Source organism: Miscanthus floridulus, chromosome 17, assembly GCF_019320115.1.
Source record: "Miscanthus floridulus cultivar M001 chromosome 17, ASM1932011v1, whole genome shotgun sequence".
NCBI lineage: Eukaryota > Viridiplantae > Streptophyta > Magnoliopsida > Poales > Poaceae > Miscanthus > Miscanthus floridulus.
The window spans coordinates 34,607,700-34,626,051 of NC_089596.1; positions in this window are offsets into that span (position 1 = coordinate 34,607,700).

An 18,352-nucleotide genomic window follows, 5' to 3' on the forward strand; every position below is an offset into this window, starting at 1 on the left:
TAGGAACCATGGAGTGGACCATGCTACCATAGTTCTAGCAAATATCACACTAAAAGTGGAGTTACCAAATACCAAGCACATACCACTCAACATGGCCAATTTAAACAGTTGCTTCCTAAAGGCTAGATCATGCCATCAAGTTAAGTTGCCAAGCAAAAACTAGCACTCTTAAACATTGCAATACCACAATAAGAACGACGTTTATGTGTAGAGTAATTGTGCCATCTTATTGAACCCTCATATCTGAATGATAAATTATACAACATGATTATAAGTATATGACAGTGAATGTACAGAGTTTAACCACATTAGGTACTTTTGCTAGTACTCCTACAATGGATTGGCCTAACATTTTTTCCCCGCTAAGTAACTGCAGTTCTTCTCATAAGTTGGCTCTCAAAAAAATTAATACTAGCAAAGCAGGCGTAAAGGTATTGATAAAGCTTCCAGATAATTTTATACTAGATTGACATTCCCATAATTTATAGGACTTTCTAAGCATTTTTTGGCCCTTGCAGTTCTAAACTCAAACTTTTCTAATGCATCCAAATTTACTTCAACTACAAATAGGTTACGTCACTACACCACTAGCTACAGCTGCAGTGCTCGTTCAGTAGCTCATTACTAACAAACTGAACAGAGCTAACAAAAAACAGCAATGAGAGTGACATTGCCAAAATTAGGATGATGTACACTGAGGTCAGCGGTATAGATAAACAGATCACACCGGCATGCTCAGTTCCACACTAGTAAACCATGATACTATCATTTTGCCTTGAAAACCTCCCAATGCCCACCCTTAAAGTCCCACATGGATCACGAGTCAATGTAGGAGAGGACCTACCAAATCTTGGTTGCCACCGCCACGTACTCACCGTGGGGCATTTCATCAAACACATAGCGGGCAGTGAGCCACATACACACCATGGGGGGGTAGGGAAGCAGTTGTTCGCGCGCTCCTAAAGGCCTCGGCGATGGGAGTGCAGGCGTGGAGGAGGAGGGGCACGACCGACATCATGGATGGCGCGGTGCTCCAGCGTGGGGCGGTGGACGGTGTCATGGTCGCTGGCGCAGGACTAACGGGGATGCATCGAGGGGACGCATGGGCATCGACGTCGAAGAATAGGAGCGCGGGGCTAGGAACGGTGGTGCGGGGGGCGGTGGATGGGTGCGCGGGGGGCGGTGGTGCCTGTCGGCGTGGGGTGGTGCTCCGGCGACGTGGGGGGAGGGGTTGGCACAGGGTTGAAATGACTTTGGAAAATTTCACCCCGCTCCTTGCTTTTATCCCAATGGTTCATCACTGCCAGTTGCAAGGTCTAAACCGACAATGATGAGGCAACATCACTGCCAGGCTATTCCTGGACCCGATAGTGATGGGGGTGTAGAGGTTACGGGTTAAGTAGCATATCTTTTCCCTTTCTTTTGAAATTCTTCGACTGTCTCATTGGTTAAGACTGCGCAATATAGCCCCCAAGACCCGTGTTCGAGTCCCAAGCAGCCCAATTTTTTTGGTTTAATTTTATAAATTACTATGTGCTCTAAAAGGTCAAAAAGAAAAAAGAAAATTAGCCTTGACACACCTCCTATACTAGCATAGTGGTTAAGACTCAAAACTCTGCTCCTCGAGACCCGAGCTCGAACCCGAGGGCTAGCACAATTTTTTTTTAATTTTTTATAAATCACTGCCGATTTTCAAAACAAACTGACATTGATAACCAACATCACTGTCGGTTTCGTCTCATCCCTGCCCCTGTTAGTAATCCTTATGCAGTACTGGCGTCCTTCTATAGTGAGCTGGCTGAGATTTCCATTGCAGAAGTCCCAATCATACTTGAGTTGCTCCGTAGCTTGGTCTAGAACGGCCCATAAGCCACATGCAGCATAGGTAAGGTCTTGGAGCGCAATCTGCATGCGGAGAAAAAGAAAAAAAAATAGAGATTGTTATTAAAATAATAAACAATAAATAACCATGACTTAGGTATAAGTGACCATTTTACCACATCCGCATGGTTGTAGCTCGCAAACCATTCGCTTGCTTACGGGATGGGGATATCACCAGCATTCAAAGCAAGTGCCTTGAAGAGCGAGAAACCAGGCACATCATAGCAAATACGTCAAAGTGACTCTAAACAGAAGGGCAAGGCACTGAATTGGGTGCTTATCACGTCTGGGCTCTGTCTTCCCGTCTCGTGGATAAGGTGCTGATGATTTGCACCCCTCAAAGGGATGGAAAAACTAAGTTCACACGTCCATAGCTGACCACTTGCATTAGATGTCATGTTCTCGACGATGTTTGAGATAAAGAACCAGCTAAGTGTTGTTCGCAGCCAATCTATTGGGGATATAGTCTACGACATATATGTATGCAACAATGATATTAAACTAATTACACTTATTTGTTAGCATCAAAAAACAAAATATGTTGGAAAATATTTCATACAATAGCTGGAACAGGGAATCACGGAATGGCCATATTAGGAGCGAATGGCTCATCGCTAGGGTGGAAACCTGGTCCTTGCGGGGGGAGGTCCGTTGTTCATACCACCTGATCGATAAAATGCAACAAAAATATGAACATAAAATATATGCACAAAAAATTCTTCCAAGTAGAATGTGGCAACATAATTAAATGTAGATCGAATGCACGGAATAAGAATATATATAAATGTAGAATGCAAAGAAACATGAATATAAATATAGATCAAATGAATATATATAGAATATTGGAGAAGACAACATATCAATACCAATAAAAAATGTAGGAGCCATGACCAAATCACGTAGAGAGAGAGTGGATTTCTTGAGAAGTGAGAGTGAAATATGAGAAATGAGACTATAAGAGTTCGTGGGTGGGTGTGATCGATGTATGTGGCTGGTGGTTTGTTTTATATAGGGGGGCATGGACATTACTGTCGGTTTTTAGTTACAACCGATAGTGAAAGTGAATATCACTGTCGGTTTTTAAATAGAACCGACAGTGAAGGTGCATATATGTAAAGGACCGTGGGAAAGTTTTAACAACAACGATATATTTATTTATATAGAGTATAGAAATACATCAAAAAATAACAAAAATATTAGAAATAAATTACATATACGATAACAAAGACTAAAATTCCATATACGATAACAAAGACCTATTTGCATACAGGTCAATGTTACAATCAATGTGTATCAACACATTATAATTTAACCACCTTAGTAGCATTCTTCTAGCACCAACTAGGGTCAAACACCAGCCCTGAGGTGGTCTACGAGCAATACCGGTTGGAGATGACAAGGTGGCATCGATGAATCCATGCCTCTGCTGTACATGGCCTTTTTCTCGGTACAGTCCACAGCAGAGCACACCGTATTCAGCTTGGCACCGCACCGATGAACCAATGCCGCTCTGGGACAGGAAATTACCTAGAGCACACTAGGTAGGCCGAGCATGGAGGATGCCATGTCTCTCTAGACATACAGTCCAGAGTGCACCGCAGTAGATGGCTCTATAAACCTCGTGATGTCTCGAATCTTCGGCGTTGCTCTATCTTCAGTAGCATTCTTCTAGTACCTCTTATGTGCACAATTTTGGTGGACTACGACGCATAACGATATATGTACGTGGAGGGCTTTCTCCCACAGAGAGGCCATGTATGTGGAAACTAGCAAGCAGAGAATGATCTAGAGAAATAAACAGCAAACAAATAGACAACCTGTTCACTGGTTGGTTTCTAGGCAGATAAGCTCGGCTGGTGCTGGTTTGTTCTGAGAGGAAAATATTATATCATGGCTGATGAGCCCTGGCTAAAACCAACAATCCGTGGAGAGGCTCCCTAGCAGGGCGCTATTTTATAGGCTAACTATCGTGGTAGGTGGGAGCAGCGCTCCTGCTGTGGTGATCAGCAGGAGCACTGTTGGCCCGTGGAGGGAATATTTTTATCACTGTTGGTTTTGATAAAAAATAGGCAGTGACAGGGGTCATTAGTGCCAGTTTTTAGAACCGGCAGTGATTCCATGTATCACTGTCGGTTTTTATGAAAAAATGATAGTGATAGGCCTGGCAAATAGTTGTCGCTGCCGCAGGCGCTCAGCTTTTTTTTTTTTTTGAAATCAGAGCCACTGCCGCGGGCTCTAGATAAAAAATTGTCCCGCCTGGGTTTGGAACCGAGGGAGCGAGAAAGAGGGATTAGTGGCTTAACCGCTATGTTAAAGGAGGATTTGCGTTAGGAAACGTTTTGTTATCATTTTTATAGTTTAAGTTGAGGTTCATTTAATTCTATAAAAATATAAACAAAAGTTTGCCGCACCTAGAATTCGATGCAAGGGCACGGGCTTCACAGTAGCTGACTTTTACCGCTGCGCTATGATAGGGAGTACGTCAAGGTACGTTTTCTTTTTTGTTTTATCCTCTAAATAGGAGTTAATTAATTCGAGGTCCAGATTATAGGGCCTTAACCGCTACGCTAGCATTAGGGATTACATTAGTTTAGGTTATGTTTTTTCTTTTATCCATTAAGTGCATGTAAATACATATAGTTTATTGCAAAAAAATACAAATATTTGTGTCTCGATTATTTAATTCGATGATAATTAATTAATGGTCTATAATTATCAAATAATAGTGTTTCTGAACATCATCTCAATATTTGATTACATAGTCAATTATTTAATTTTAGAGAAGCGCACAAAATATCAATTAGATTATATAGTTGGTGAACAACATTCGAATAATGATTAGATAGTTAACTATAATCTAACTATCTTTAGGTGCATCAACAATGAGGGCCTCATTGTGATCAAGCCATACGTAAGTAGGTTCGTCACCCTCTTGAAGGATAGGTAGGGGTACGTTCACGCCGAATGGAGGCATTTGCTGACAGCCCCTGTAGTCTTCTTCGTCCGTCACTCCATCAACACCGACAGTCTTCCTTTTTCCTTCTAGAACTACTTTTAGCCTTCCTTTTGTCTTGTTGTCCCTTGCATAGAAGACTTGCATAACATCTCTTGCAAGGACGAAAGGGTCGTCTCTGTATGCGGTCTTAGTGAGATCAACGGTAGTGAACCCTTCACTGTCAGTGTTGATTTCCTCAAGCCAGACCCATAGGCAGCGAAAAAGAGCTGCCTTCAATGGACCATAGGCTAGCTCCCATATCTCCTCTATGAAACCATAGTATGTCGCCTGCACGTTGCCATTTTCATTGTGAGCATCAAAACGAACACCACAATTTTGGTATCTGCTCTTTCCATCTTGCTTTTTTGTATAAAATGTGAATCAATTGATCTCATACCCTTGGTACTTAAGATATGTACTCGAAGGTCCATTGGCTAAGGCATCCAGTTGATTACCCAACTTTATTCTAAGCAAGCGGTGTCGCAACCAGTTGACAAATTCCTCCTTATGTTTTTTATCTAGCCAAGCATGTGACCAGCTCGGATATATAGTTTGCAGCGATTGTCTATGCTCGTCAATGTATGGCATCACACCCTCGGCTTACTGGAGAACAACGAACTGTGCCTGTCTGAAAGAAACAGGGTCGTCTACTGTAACTGATTTCTCCCCGATTGTTCCTTTGCCATGTAGTCTTCCCTCATGATGAGATTGTGGAACTCTGGCCCTTTTGATGTCCAGATAATATGTGCAGAACTCAATGGCCTCCTCCATTGACCATCCTTCAACCATGCCCTCTTCTGGCCTAAATCTCTTCCTAACATACCTCCTAAAAACTTTCATCAATCTTTTGAAATGGAATATCTGATGCAGGTATATTGGGCCAAGGGCTCTAATTTGGTCAACAAGATGAATGAGCAGATGCAATGAGATATCACAGTAAGTCGGCGGGAAATGCATCTCAAGCCTAACGAGAGTTTCGGCTATATCCCGCTGTAGCTGCTCTAGGGTGGACAAATCAATGACCCTTTTTGAGATCGTGTTGAAGAACGAGCACAACTTTATGATTGGGGTGTGGACCTTTGGGGGGAGGATACCACATAGGGCAATAGGGAGCAGCTGAGTCATAATGACATGACAGTCATGGGCCTTCATAGGGCCATAATTGAACTTGAGTTCTCTCATGTTCACTAGCCTCTTGGGGTTTGCACAGTAGCCCGTCGAGACTTTGAGTTCATTGAAGAAAGAAATAAGCGCACACTTTTCTTCCTTCTTTAATATCCATGACGCAACCAGAAGTTCAAACTGGCCATTCTCTAGCTCCACAGGATACAGCTCCTTCCTGATTCCCAAGTGTTTCATGTCCAGGAGTGTGGCTAGGAATCCTTCGATGTCCCCCCGGTGTCCATCAAGGTGTTAAGCGTGTTAGCGCACACATTTTTAGTGATGTGCATGGGATCAAGTCAGTGGCGTACACTCAGAAAAGGCCAGTAAGGTAGTTTCTAGAAAACCATTTTTTTCTTCCAAACGCTCCCATCAGGCACTACTACTACATTGTTCCCCTTCACAAGGACAACCTCCAGTTTGTTGAGTTCTTGAAGTATCGCAGGCCCATCTCAATATTTTAGAGCTAAGTGTTTCTCAATAGTACTATTGAAATCTTTTCTATTCCTATGGTAAGGGTGATCCTTAGGTAGGAACCTACGGTGTCCCATATAAACTATCTTTGAGTTGTTTGGTAGATTTACCGCATCGGTGTCGTCCAAGCACTCATCACATCTAGTATAGCTTTTTGTCTTCTCTCTGGACAACGAACCTCGACCTAGCAGGTCGGTGATTGTAGCGATAAGTACTCCCTTAATCATGACATGTTCCTTTTCGTACTTGTCCCAAACATCCAGCACACCCTTTTCAAACATCTCCACTAGTTCATCGATCACTGGTTCTAGAAACACATCGATGTCATTCCTAGGTTGTCTTGGCCCTTGGATCAGTAGTGGCATCTAGATGTACGACCGCTTCATACAAACCCAAGGTGGAAGGTTGTATATACAGAGCATCACTGGCTAGGTGCTATGATTGCTTCTAACCTGGTTGAAATGATTCATCCCATCTGTGCTCAAAGCAAACCAAAGGTGCCTTACCTCTCCACCAATGTCCTTATAGAACATAGTATTGATAGTCCTCCAGTCATGCCCATCGGTGGGGTGCCTCATCATTGTATCTTCGCCATGCCAGCGCAATAGTTTGGCTGACTTTGCACATGCAAAAAGCCTATGCACCTGAGGAGCCATAGAGAAATACCAAACGACCTTTATGGGACCTCCTCTGGTCTTGGTACCCTCATCTGACGGCCCTTCCTTGTACCATGGAGCTTCACACTTGGGGCACTTGTCCAAGTCTTTGTATTTTTCTCCACAGTACAATATGCAATCATTGAAACATGCGTGGATTTTTTCAACCTCGAGGCCAATGGGGCAAATCATTTGCTTGGCCAAGTATGTCTTTTTTGGCAACTCATTTTTTCCTGGGAGCATTTTCCTTATTATACCTAACAACTGATCGAAGCCTTTATCGCTCAATCCGTTTGTCGATTTGAACTCTAACAGCATGATGTCGGCTTCCAGTTTGCTCATTGGACAATTCTTATACAATGGTGTTTTGACATCTTGTCTCATTTTCTTTAGCTTTCTCAGCTGTCTTTCACTAAGACATCCGACCTCTACATTACGTAGCAGCTAAGAAATGCCATCGTTATTATCCTTGGTGTTGTCAGCAAGCGTGTTCCTAAACACATTATTAACTGTGTCCATAGGTTCCGTGTTGACACCAGGTCCTCGTCAGCACGTGGATGGCTACGTCAGGCATGTCCACATCATCATCATTTTCCTGCAGAACATTCACACCAACCTCGCCATACATAGTCCATATTGTATAGTTTGGCATAAACCCCCTGGTAATCAAATACGATCGTATAGACTCAATTTGATGAAAGTTCCTTTGATTCTTGCAATCTTTGCATGGGCAGAAGACATGGTTCCCATTTCTAGCATGGGCTTTGGCATCGGTGATAAACTGGCTAACGCCATGCATGTACCGCTTGTCCGTTCAGGACAGATGCATCCACTCTTGATCCATCTCTGCACAAAAAATTATTGAGACAATAATTACAAAGAATTAATAAGAAATCGAGCTTCATGAACAACAATTGTAGCTCAAAAGTACCATTTTTGGAAAACATTATTGTACACTAATTATTGAAAAATTGAAATTGGTAGCCCCGACCTTGTAAATTGAAAATTGTAGTAAAAAACAACTATTGCACAATAATGAAGAACAACTATTCTACTCCATGCCACATAAAAATGGAGACACTTATTTTAAAAAAGACTAAAATTGGAGACATGATCATGAACAACAATGTAGCTCCAAACAATGCCCATATAAATTGAAAAATGCAGCCCCATAAAAAATTATTGCACAATAATGAAGAACAATTATTCTACTCCATGTCACATAAAAATGGAGACACTAATTTTAAAAATAAGTCTAAAATTGGAGACATGATCATGAACAACAATGTAGCTCCAAACAATGTGTTGTTATGTGACACATAGATTAATTTTCTCAACAAATTGTAAAAGAATCTACTCTACTTCTAAGAACAAATTATAACATCACATACTAACAATGATGATCTTGACCACCATGAAATAATTAGTTAGGAATTTAAATATATTCATAGACACCAACCTTTTGGATGATGGATTCACCATAATTTGAGCCTTGCACAAATGTCCAATTGGAAAAGTGCTCTCTAGAATGGAGAAATAACTAGAATGAGAATCAAGCAATGTAGCCATCAAAACGAAGCTAATTAAGCAATAAAATCAAAGTAGTGGATGTTTGTTACTAACCTTAAAGAAAAAGATCAAGCCATTCTTCAAAATCCAAGCGCTAGCTTCATGGTGAAGAGCAGCCGCAACAATGGAGGGAAGAGCCCAAATACGTGCCTCTGTTCTTGGGATGGAAGAGAGGAGGAAGGAGAGGACGGCTGCAGTCTTTTGTGTTGTAGGCTTATCACCGTTGGTTCATGGATAGAACCGACAGTGATAGAGCCCAATCACTGTTGGCTCTTGGCTTGAACCGACAGTAATATGTGGCCATCAAGCTACTGCCGGTTAGAGACACAAACCGGCAGTGATAGTTGTCATCACTGCCGGTTCGGTCACATCCCAAATTAATTTCTGGATTTTAGAGCAAAGAACCGGCAGTGAAGGGTCAACACTGCCGGTTCTCCTAATTCCGGCAGTGATGAGGCCGGCAGTGAAGTGATATTCTATAGTAATGGTGGATACACTAAAAGTGAACTTGTGCAGACAAAAAATAGGAGAATAATTATGAACTAGAATCGAAGGAAGTCCATCTTGTTCATGCCGTGTGGCTCCATCGACATTGAAGGCTACCAGCAGGTACCGTCACCGATCTGATTTGATCTGGCGTTACTCATTATAGTACTCCAGGTGATGTGTGAAGAGACGAACAATTGATGAAATGAATGGAAATAAACCACATAGGACCCAAATGAGAGGAGGGAAAAAAGAAAGGAGGCAACATGCATAAAACTGCCAGTATCACCTGCCATGGTGGCAAAAATACACAGCATGACATATATGTGACCGAAGATATGCACGCATGTGACAAGTTCGTGTATTTATTTACACGTTTTACAACTTGTTGGACCAAAGACATACAACCATACAAGTTGTTGTATGGTGGATTCAATTTACTCCAGATTTTCTATGGTGAAATATATTCATCTAATTTTGATTTCTATACTTGATGTGGATGCTCGCATTTTCCACGATAGGCAACATGTCATCAATAGCGAAACAATTGTGGCGACTTTATCACTATTGAGATCTACCGGATCAATCTTTCAATGGGTGTACACATTCGGATAGGATGTATGTATACGTCCATGTATATGAGTGTCTATGCTGGTGCCATGATTTACAAAAAAATATGGTTTAATAGTTGCATAAAATCAAATATTTTCTTTTATGAATAAACACAATTCCTTAATTATACTCGTACTCAGCACCAAAGCTTTAGAGAAGGACTTATCTACTTATTATAGTCTTTATGGAGCTATATACTCTTTATTTTAAAATATAAGATAGTCACTTTGTTGTTGTATTTGTAGCTATATTTTAGGGCACGATCGGTTGCCTATATGAGGCCCAACCAGGGCCTGCCAGATGCAACATACACGTGATTGGTTTTCTAGTCTAGGGTTTTCGCCAGGTCATGGATCACCTTGGAGCCTAGTCATGGCAGTGCACGGGGGAGCATGTGGGCTCCCAAATTTGCTATGGTGCACTCATGGGAAGGTTGGGGCTACCGCCCCCATTTTGCACCATCAATCGCCATAAATCCTCCTTGTTGACCCGCTCTTCTTCCGCTTGCTCGCCATTTCATCCCTTAGGATCGATCAGGCGAACCCCCTCCTCTCCTCTCAAAATATTTCCCTCAATTCCATGGTGGCACCTAACCTCTTGTCTCTCATCGATTTGCAGTGGTGAGATCCTGGTGAGTGGGTTTGTGCAAGCAAGTTCCACCCTCCCGTTTTCGATTTCCCCTTGCTGCAAACCCTAGATTAGGATGTGGCACATCTATTTCACTCCATTAACTGGATGTTTCTTGTGTAGGTTTGTAGATCTTGTGGTACTTCCTCTTTTCCCCTCTGATATGTCCTTGTTGGTGGCTTCCTTCTCCTACCAGGCTCAGTAAAGATGAATAAACCCTATTCCTTACTTCTTTTGCTGGTGGTGGTAATGTTTTGTTGTGGTTGATTGCATGTGATGCCTTTCTCGATGAGATGGTTCTCTGTTGTCCATGTTTGTGATTATTAACCTGAGCTATTGTCCACATGACTATGATGGTTCAAGTAATTATGTGAGCTGTTGTCCATGCCTTTTATGATAGATATGATTTTCTAAGCTATTGTCCATGCCTCTGATGTATTTTCATGTTCTCTGTCCCTGCATATGATATGATATATTTTATTATGAGATGATGTCCATGCATGATGTTATTTACTTTAAATCTTAGCTCTGTTTATTTTCTCATCGTGTACATAGATGGATCCAGAAGAAAAGAGGCACATGCTTATTATGTTCTCATCGTGACTGCTATGTATGCATTCATCATGAGTAGGAGAGTTGGTCAGCCCTATAGATATCGAATTGGTTATGTCCTGATGTGGGGATATAGAGTGTGTAAACATGCTTTGCGTGAGGAGAGCCCTTTTTTAAGATATGTAGCTTGCTTAGGGAGAGAAACTTGCTAAGGGACAACATTCATAGTAGTGTAGAAGAGCAAGTTGCAATATTTTTTTCATGTGGTTGGCCACAACCGATGTTTTAGATTAATTCACCAAAGTTGGAGATCTATAGAGACAGATAGTAGATATTTCAAGGAAGTGTTGTATGTTGTTGGGGAACTTAGGCATATGATGATTAAAGGTCCATTACGTGAGGCACCTCTTAAGATCACAAATAGCCACGGACGGTACCCATATTTTATGGTAAGAAATGAGGCTAAGTCTTTTTGACTTTTCTAGGTACATAACCTTTATCGCGCACCTAGATATACTCTGTCTAGATACATATAGCAATAGCTATGAATCTAAAAAGCTAAAATGACTTATAATTTGGAAAGGAGGGAGTACTTAGTTGTTGGGTAATAGGGTGCATGCAAGAATGTGCATCCAAAAGCCCTACCTAACGCGTCAACTATCAGTGTTTTCACCACTTTTTCCATACAGTAAATCAGAGGGGTATCACTTATGAGTTATGGGATACTTATGGCATGAGGATTTATACTGGTTCCCCTACATCTAGTGTACAATGGTACGTGTTTGTATTGCTTGTACATTGAATGAACAAGTTCAAAATGTGTGTAGGGTAGGGTGCTAGCTCCCTACCACACCTAATCAATGAGTTGTTCTCTAATAAGTTATAATCATATCTAAATCAACATGTCTACATGTATATCCTAAACCTTAAGCTATGTAGACAACGCACCTAGGGCTGGATCCTCACTTTCACAAGTCAGCGCGACCTACTGTTGTCTTGTGGGCTAGCTATAGGCATAGCTAGGATAGAGCATATACTCGTGAGGTCATTTATTGTCTTGTTGTCCATCTTTTGTACTGGCTTTTGTTTTGCTTGTGATATATTAATTGTGAGGCACTCTTTTGAATGTCCTTTTATCAAAAAAAAATATCCGACTATCCGTTGACTAAAATTATCCATCCATATATGTATCTGACACTCTATCGATACAATCTGAAAGAAAATAAATTACTTATTTTTATCTTCTTCTTCTTCTTCTTCTTCTTCTTCTTCTTTATCTTCACTTGAGGAGCTTGAGCTTGAGCTTATCTCAACTTGCTTGCCCTTCATCTTCTTTTTCTCACTACATGCGAGAGCTTTGCCTTTGTTTGATGATGAGGCTTCTTCTTGACCCATCTTCCATGACATTTCAAATGCCACTATCTTGCCAATTACTATAGGCAGGGTCATGGTGCTCAAGTCCTCCATGTTGTGAAGGATGGTGATGATGCTTGCATATTTCTTTTGTGGTAGCACGGAGATGATCTTCCTCATGATGTTTGCATTATCTAGCTTCGTTAATCCTATTGAATGGAGCTCATTGATAATTAGATTTAAACGAGAATACATATCACGAACAAGCTCATCATCATTCATTTTAAAGGAATAATAATTTTGTTTAGCTATAATGTTTTTGCTCACGGACATTAGTTGTGCCGTCATGGAGCTCTTGGAGTTTTAACCAAATTTCATGTGCCATATTTAAAGTGAACACTTGGTTAAACACATCCATGCTAAAAGATTCAAACAAGCAATTTTTAGCTCTAGCATTAAAATAAATTTCTTTTTCTTCACTCTTTGTGGGTTTATTAGGATTCTTAATGGGTTTCATCCCGTCACGAGTGACTCTCCAAACACCCAAATTTACCGCCTCAAGGTGATAAGCCATTCTAGCTTTATAGTAGGGGAAGTTAGTGCCATCAAAGTACGGAGGCCAAGAGGTATCCATCCCAACCACTCTAAATAGCGTCGGCTCAACGGTGGTGAAGCCAAAGGTCCAAATTGAGCCAAGCTAGCTCTGATAGCAATTGAAAGGGACCGTGACGTCTAAGAGGGGGTGAATTAGACAACCTAAAACTTTAACTCTAAACTATAGCCTCTTTTTCTATCCTTAGCAAAAACCTATGCAAAAGATAAACTATCTAAATATGCAACTATGGTTTTGCTAGTGTGTTGCTATCTCTACCGCAAAAAGGAGTTATGTAACCTAGGTTCCAAACCTATCAACTAGCCTATCACTAAGCTAGGAAAGTAAAGCACAAACCAAGATTACAATGTAAATGCAAAAGCTAAAGAGTAAGGTAGAGATATGTAAACTCCCATCGATGACTCTGGTATTTTTACTGAGGTATCGAGAAGTGTGCAAGCTTCCCCCTAGTCCTCATTGGAGCCCCTCGCAAGGAATCCCTCGCAAGGGCCAAGCTCCTGGTTGGGTAACTCCATGGATAGCCCCGGGCCTTCCCCATGTGCAAGTGTGTCTCCGGTGTGCCTTCCGGCAAGCCTCTCTTGAACCACTCCCCACCGTCTTCACTATCAAGCTTCCGGTCGAACCACCGCGGGCCTTGTTCCCTTCGGTACACGGTGGCGGCCACACCACAAACGTGGTTGGTGTGATCTCACAACACTACAAGCCCCTCTGATGTACAACAATGGTACGCGCAAGCACCAAGTGATAAGAGGTGTGCAAACCTCACTAAACATTAGGCCTAAACCTAGAGCAAACGCATAAGCGGTGGTCTAATCAACCTAAGCACCTACGCTAATCACCTAATGAATCACTAAGCACTATACAAGTAGAGATCACTAAAATGGTGTATCAACACCCTTGGTATGTTTCATCAGCTCTCCACATCTCAAATGACTAGTTAGGGGGTCTATTTATAAGCCCTATCGAGAAAGTAGCCGTTGGGGGTGAAACCCAGCTTTTTGCTACTGATCGGACGCTATTGTCGTCCTGACCGGACACGTCCGGTCGTCCCGACCATTGAAGCTAGCGCGTTGATCGAATTCGGCGCTGAGTCCAATAACTTGCCACCGGACGCGTCCAGTCGCGTTTGCGCCGCTCTGGAACCTCTCTGGACTCGATCGGACATTGTACTTTGTGCGTCCGGTCGTCCAGTGCCGCTGCGTCCGGTCCTCACTAAGTTGTTGCCGTGATGATGAACAGTGAAGTCCGTGCGTCCGATCACTGCCTCGCTCAGAGTCCGGTCACTGCTGCTGACACCTGCTGTTGCCGAGCAACTGATCGGATGTGTTCGGTCCTCATAGGGCCGCGTCTGGTCACCTCTGCTGAGCTTGTTTCTTCGCGATCTTGCGTCCAGCTTTTCTCATCTTCGTGCTTGGACTTTGCTTGATATCTTGGGTCTTCTCTTGTGCTTCTAGGGTCTTGCTTATGGTGTTGATCGTGGGATCATCATGTCGCCTTCGTCCAAGTCACGTCTTGCACCCTATTGAACTATAAAGCAATTACTTGCAAATTCATTAGTCCAATTTAGTTGTGTTGGTCATTAAACACCAAAATCTAAAGTAAATAGGCCTAGCGTCATTTTCCTTACACCTGTGCCTTGCTACGGGTCAAAAAAATCCGTGATATGTTTTATATCGGGAGTCGTATCTGTGCGTTGCAACGGAAACCCATACATCTTGGAGTCGGACTCCGCGCCATTGCTGCTAGACACAATTTGTTTTGATTTGTATTAGCACACGTCTTGAGTAAGAGTCATGTCGAGGATTGCACTGATATACATGTACAATTTATACATACATTTCTTTATATTAGATTCGATAACAAACTGCTCACGATTTTAGTTTTATGATTTGATTTGTGGAATCATTGATTGATCATGTATCTTTTTTTAAGAATGATTGATCCTGTTTCTAAGAAGAATAGGTTTTATTAATCAAAATATTATCAACAACTTATTGGCAATATTTGTTTATGAGGAAAGGGTCAAGGTTCAAATACCCATAATATTAGATTTATCATTTGTTTTTTATTGTTATACAAAGAAAAGGATAAATATACTAATATAAAAAACAAAAAAAGCCGGCAAAGGAAAATACCAAAAGAAAGATGAAAGAAAAAAACAAAAAACAAAAAGGAAAACCAACAAAAAAACAGACACAACACACGGACGGTTCTCTACCTTATCCCGTCTACACGCGCACGCGTATCCCCGCATCGCTCGTAGGGGCTCGGTGTCACCGCCGCCGGCCTCCTCCATCCCTCCTGACACCGCCTCGGAGGAACCTCCCAGCGCCACCCTCCACCACTCCCAGCGTCGGCTTCGCCCTTCCCCGTGCCGAGCCTCCTCCGCTCCTCTGGTGCCGGCATCCACACCGGCCTCCTTGCCCCCCCCCCCCCCCCACGGCGGTCTTCTCACCCGGCCTCACTCCTTCCAGCGCCGACCGGAGTCCCTACCACCACCGGTCGTCGCGGAGCGCCGCCGCCTCCTCGTGTGCCTCGATGCCGCCGTTGTGGCCTTCCCCGACGCTGCGGCCCTGATGGCCTCCGATCTGGCCGACTTCGTCTGGTCCGACGCGGATGAGGTTCCCCGCACTGTGAAGCAACTGGCCAAGCTCCACGCCTCCGCGTGCTCGTCAATTAGAGAACATAGGGTTTGTAATTTGTCTCCCCGCCCATATTTAATTTGTGCCCATCGCCATGCTTTCTTGAGGTCGTCAACACCTATTGTTTTGATTTTATATGTTGTTGTCTTTCTAAAGTTAGTCCGACTTGGGTTTGGATTTGGATCACTATGCTGTGTGGATTTGGTCTCGGGCACCATCTCGTTGATTTGGGCTTGCCAATTTAAAAAGTCCTTGTATAGATTTGGGAGACCGGAGAAAACCTATTTGATTTTGGATTGGGATGGTCCAGACAAAAATAAATTTAGAACTCTTTTTCGATTCGATTTGGATCTTTGGCTGATTTATTGTTTCCTTCTCTTTCCCACATCCTACTATTATCTGTGTTCTATACGGACTTCTCCACAGCTTATATTCAAAGTATACTTGCAGCGAGCGGGCGTAGGGCATGTGCATTCCTAAGTGAACGCGGTAACAGTTGGGTCAATAAATAGAGCAGACAAAAAAATCTAGACAAAAAAACAATACCCGCTAGTGGAGGTGGCACACAAAAAAAGCGGCATAAATTTTGCCTTTTTATTATTACTAGCAAACGTGCCATACGTTGCAACGGGAGAGAAAAACTATCTAATATTTATAGAAAACGATGAGGAGAAAATGGTACCTAGTATCCAAGTTTCTATTTTTCCTGTTCGTGTGTGCTTTGTTTATCCGCTTAGGTATTTTTAAGTTTTTTCGATAATAAATAAACATAAAAATAATAAATGTAGCATTATGAGTCAGAAAAAATTTACCACCAAATTATTCGTGTAGTTTTGATTGAAAATAAAATTTGTTGTTGGTGGACCCCTGGGTTTCTTTTTTTAACATAAATAAATAAAAGAGTTTTAGTTATTGAAGCGTGGAAACCACTTTAATCATGCAACGTGGAAAACAGTGGGCTCCTCTTCCCTTTGATCCGTTTGCGTGCATTTTTTTATAGTTATATAGATATAGTGTGGATAGTATTTCCTATATACAGTATATACATGCACATAAACGGAACGTGTAATTTTTTTAGTCCACATTATTGCCCAGCAAAACATACAGGAAACGTGTAGGTGCAGCACCGACTTGGCCCCTGTTCGTTTCGCTAAAATTTGACTTATGCTGTTGCTTATGCTGATTTATTGGGAGAGAAAAACACTGTTGCTTCGCTAAAAAGTATTGCTGAAATAGTACAGAGAAGAACGGTGCGAGAACTCTAAAAAAAATTCAGAAATCAAAATGAAGAATCGACTCAATAATGGCTGTATATATATATATATATATATATATATATATATATATATATATATATATATTCCTATTCCTATTCAGATTATTGAGATCGGTTTGTCCTAACTATTTAGGGTCATATAAGTCTAGACGGAAAAAACTTTCGACTACTTGTAGTTAAAGGAGAGGTGGACGAAAAAAATGAATGGACGAAAAAATGACTGAAAATTTTGTCTTTTTATTATTATGTATAATACATAGAGGTATAGAAAACCGTCCGTCGTTGAGGCTTTCTTTTTTTTGCCTGTGTTTGAACGTCCAACGTTCTTTTTCATACCTTTTCCTGTTTCTTTTTTTTTTGCGTTTTTCTTTTTTCATGAGCATTTTCGCTTTTTTCTTGTGTTGGAATGTTTCATGTTTTCTTTTGCCTATCCATCGGAGGTACCGTCCGACGTCCGCCCTGGAGTTTTGGTTCTTATTTCTTCTGTTTTTTTTCCTTGTTTTTTCTATAAAATAAATCTCTATCTCTACACTTTATCTATCTATACCTATAATATAATATATATTATATAATCTATAAGATTACTTATAATAATACTAAAAAGGGTTTTTCTCCATCTATCTATATCTATAATATAATCTATAATATTATTATAATAATTAAAAAATGAAGGGCCATTTCTGTTCCGCATTTTTACTTTTCAAAATGACCTCGTACCCTGTCCTGTCTTTTTACTTTCCAAACTCTCATGATGTCCATGTATGACCCTCTGACCCAAACTCTTGACCGTGTTTATACGAGTTAGAACAACTACTTGCGTCTAGATACATCAGGGTGCCTACATACATACACAGCCACATATAGCACACCGAATCGGCACAACGCCGCGTGCGCACACGCGTTTCTCCGTGCACCTAAAACTGATCGATTAGTGAAGAATACGACGCTATCAGCACTAGATCACGATGACCTGTCACTAGCCTGGTTGTCCCTGATAGATGCCTATGGCTACAGCAGCCCCCACACCGCATGCGAGGCAATGTGGACCCCGCGTCGGCCCGCTTGTCCGTAGCCTGCACCACGAAGCGCTTGCAGCATATAGCCACAGCAACCCTCGGCCACTGACGCGCGCGCATCTCTACGTGGCCGGTCGCCAGCCGCCCAGCCCTCTTCTACATCTTCATGCAGACGAGGCGACGGCTGGGATACGTAGGCCTGCATGCATGATCAGTAGGGCCTAATGATCAGTGTGCGGACGCATACGTCCACGGGAATCACAGGCCAGGGCAGGCAAACCAGAGGGAGGTCACGGTAGGCTGCATGCTGCACACAGGTAAAGACATTCCAAAACCCGGGCACCTGTTGCCAGCAGCAGCTGAGGCCCCAGCGGGAAAGTGAGCCCGGGTGCGCAAGGACAAGCATGGCACAGTTGGAAAGAAAAAAAGTCATGTTGGA